Source organism: Etheostoma spectabile, chromosome 15 (genome assembly GCF_008692095.1).
Source record: "Etheostoma spectabile isolate EspeVRDwgs_2016 chromosome 15, UIUC_Espe_1.0, whole genome shotgun sequence".
Classification (NCBI taxonomy): Eukaryota; Metazoa; Chordata; class Actinopteri; order Perciformes; family Percidae; genus Etheostoma; species Etheostoma spectabile.
Window position 1 is genome coordinate 5,127,333 of NC_045747.1, and position 3,852 is coordinate 5,131,184.

Here is a 3,852-nt window from a genome sequence, read left to right on the forward strand (position 1 = left end):
TACTATAAATAAAATTGAATTGAAAAACCAGTTCCTACTGAGACGAATCAAATCACAAGAAACTCTCTGATGCACTTGAGTCAGTAGTGCAGAAGCACGGATGAGAACCCTCACCTAATGTGCATTTTTGTCCCAAAGCACTACTTTAAAGCATCATGATATATAGAAGAACCTTTCTAAGCACTATTAGAATGGATCAATTTCCATTTGACTGCCTATAATGGTGCATTACAAAGCCAGTCTGGCATATCAGAGTTACAGCTGAACAAAGTAGTGCATTTTGGATTTTTCAGTACCCTGGTAGCTCAGAGGACCCCCTTGCGGGGCGCTGATCCCTGTTCTTTGAAAGAAAAGCACTTATTATCAATAATTCAGCACACGAGCCACTTTATTATCAGATGCAGTGCTTTGTCCTCTCAGTAAGTGGGAACCAATGCTTAATCCTTAATCTTTGTATCTCAAATAGGGAATCAGTGATAGGAAACACTATTAGAGGGCAGAGGCAAAGTTCTAGCAGGTGTCAGTCGCATCATCAACGCCCACTGTGGTGCACTGCCCTGTTCAACATAATTTAGCTCGATGTACTCTATGTGAACACTGATCAACTTTTTCTATTCATCTAATGGATTTTAAAAGAATGTCTAGAGGACAAGTGTTTGCAAAATGGGCTCCTCTCCTCATATTGAGGATATTGCAAATAATAGGAAACATGTTAACAGAGGTTGATTGTGTTGTCTGCTGGATTTACTGAGATCATGCTATTGCATAAACACAGCACAGATGGGATTTACAAGAGCCACACAGTAGACTATAGAGGGAAAAGAAATGTGCATTAAATATAGGCTTGCATATAACTAAAATCTAATTATTGGACAGAGAAATTAGGCCATTATGGCTTTATTAATGAACACAATACATGGTTACTATAATTACACAAAGTGATTAAACTAAACTAAACTGCAACTAAAATTTTCTTTGTATTGTATTGAAATTTAAGTGTACATTTGGCTGCACTTACCTCTGCATTAACCTCTGTTATCACCATCTGCACCTCCCCTTCCCCTGTCTCTCTTTCCCTCCCTTCTCCGATGGGATCTTGTGGACCATGTGTATATAAGGATTAGTAAGAGTAATATTTTGAGTAATGAAAATGAGCTGCTGTCTTAGTAAATCACAGCCATAAACAACATTTCTTAGTGAATTTGTCCCTGAGTTTGGTGTGTTATTTGTCACTACATGTTTTTGTATTTTATGTGTTAATGCAAGATTGCATACAATAGAATATCATGAATTATTCTGTCTGCTGTTACATAAGTAAAGATATTGCATGAGACAACAACAATAACCTAACGCAGAGATCAGAAATCTACACATGATCATGATCTAACTTCTCCTGTATATCACTGCCAGACATACAGCAAGCACAGGCCTATCGTTCCTGCCTCTGCATTACTTTGCATATATTTACCCTTGAGTCATTCTATATACATACATTTGGCTTCATACCACACTACTGCAGACTTGAATATAGTGTGCTTAGCTGTTGGAATAATTAAATCCCATAATTAAAACCTGAGGGATTATGTGTTTTTGTTCGCGGCTCTAATCACATTGCGCTATACTCTACGTCACCCATGTGAATATGACTGTCGTGCTTTTTTCATTATGCTGAGTGTAGAGCTGTGCTTATGTCACAGCGAAAGACAGGTAGATAAATGCCAAAGCCTTGCTTTGTGCCCTGCCCCTTTTTCCGCAGCCTTGATGGGGGGGTTTGAGCCATGTACCTCATACAGTAGCTCACACAGTAATGACTAGCTGCACAGCCCGAGGTTTGTCCCCCTTTAAGATCTTAAAAATATCTGTGTCAGCTTGTCTTCTGTCAGCTGGATGAATCTGCCTTCAATTTCAATCTCTTGTTCTGTTTTTTATCTACTTTTAACTCTATGAAGCTCTGCTGTAGCACAAATAATACGGCTGTGTGGAAACAGCTTATAATGTCTATTTGAAATATTGAGTGCTGATGAGAGTGCAGCAGGTTTTATCCGGGTTATTATGTCCACATATTTTATGTCCATATAAATTATGTCTCCCCCCCCCCCCCAGGTCAGTGAAGCTGTTGTCAGCTCTGCTCCTACTGTCTGTGGCAGGTGTGCTTTCTATTCACACACAGAAACAAACGCCTACATGCAGCTGTTTATTGTTCCTGTCGGGTCAGGTAGAGGGCAGGTAAATAAAGGTTTCTCACCTCAGCATACTGATTGTTTTCCATCAAGCATTAAGAAACATGATGTGATGGAACACTACCTCCATTTGCCACCACATGTTTCCTCTTCCTCACTTTGATGACAACCTCCGTAACTACTTACTCTTTATTCCTTTGCACATGTGTGCATCCGTGTTTCAGGAGCATTCTTCATTTTAAACAGAGGAGTTTAAAGCAGTCCAATCCTGATAGTTCCTAACACATCACCAGCGCGTTCAACCTGCTGCTCACCCACTCCCTCACACACACACACACACACACACACACACACACACACACACACACACACACACACACTCCTCCAGCTGCTCAAACCACCCAACAGGCAAAGCTTGTTTAGTGTTACACAGCTGTGATGGACCAGAGTTAGGGTTGAGATGAAAGAAGTTTCTGTGCAACTACACTCCACTGGAAGTACTTTCTCTGTCTCTTACTCACTGGTGGTGATTAGCATGAATGACAGGACAGGGGCATTGCAACACTGGAATATGGCCGATTGCATACTAGAAAGCAGTCCTACTTCAAAATTTAACATTAGATCCATCCTGAATATGAGCACAGGTAGGATCATACACAACTTTGTTTCTTCTCAGCTCAGCTACCGCGGTGTGTTGTTTACATGCATTCATCAAAGAAAGATGAAACTAAGAAGCAGAGCCATACATCTCCTATCTTTGCATTGCTTTGATGGATGTCAGGTGTTTAAGAGATTGTTTTTATACATTTGCATTGCTTGGCCTGAGGTTATCTCTTCCTGTAGAATGTAAAAGAATAAATAATAAATAATGGTCGTCCGGGACACGCCTGCTTTCTGTCCCAAGAGTCAGAACTCGACATGGGGAAGCAGCGTTCAGTTTTTATGCACCACATATCTGGAAGCAACTCCCAGGAAACTGCAAATCTACTGCAACTCTGTTCTTTTAAATCAAAGCTAAAGACCTTTCTTTTTTATGCTGCCTTTCTTTAAATATTTCTTTTTTTTCTTATACTGCACTGTAACTGTAACTTTTATTCTCATATTGTATTTGTTTATATATTTTGAATTGCTTTGTGTAAAGCACTTTGAATTGCCCTCTTGCTGCAATGTCCTGTACAAATAAAGATGCCTTGCCTTGCCTTTTACCTCAGGCATGACGTCATGAGAAACTACTTGTAGGATGATATGTCACTTTGAGGCGTGTGCACAAAAAGACAGTCGTTAGTTTGTGTCTCTCAGTGGCTAGTTTAGTAAATACTCATGAAGAAAGTTGTTGTTATTCCCATTCACAGATGTGAACTCATTACCTGAAGATTCATTATGAACTCTCAGTCTGCTCAGTAATTTATCATGATCTGCTGTACAAAACTCAAATCAGAGTAATTTCTCATAAGGATTCATTATTTATCAGGTCACTCTCCTTCCAAACAACTCCCATTTTTGTGCACCTTTACTGTTGTACACATCTGAATTTAACTTTTAATTTCAACAGTGATCAACCAGGACCAGGTAAGTGAGTAAAGCCTCATTTAAACCAACCACATCAAACATAATGGTAATAGCTGTGTGTGTGTGTGTGTGTGTGTGTGTGTGTGTGTGTGTGTGTGTGTGT

The 3,852-nt window shown here is 39.7% G+C and overlaps 2 long non-coding RNA genes across 2 annotated transcripts in view; one reads left to right on the forward strand and one right to left on the reverse strand.

Annotated features, from left to right (window-relative positions):
• The window catches only part of LOC116703147 (uncharacterized), a 7,750-nt gene that overhangs the window by 3,134 nt on the left and 764 nt on the right, over nucleotides 1–3,852 (reverse strand). Inside the window, exon 2 of the long non-coding RNA XR_004335354.1 lies at nucleotides 1,389–1,390. This is a non-coding gene — a long non-coding RNA (uncharacterized LOC116703147). The remainder of the gene's footprint in view (nucleotides 1–1,388; nucleotides 1,391–3,852) is intronic.
• Nucleotides 1–3,852, forward strand: part of LOC116703148 (uncharacterized) — a 12,481-nt gene that overhangs the window by 263 nt on the left and 8,366 nt on the right. The window lies entirely within an intron of this gene.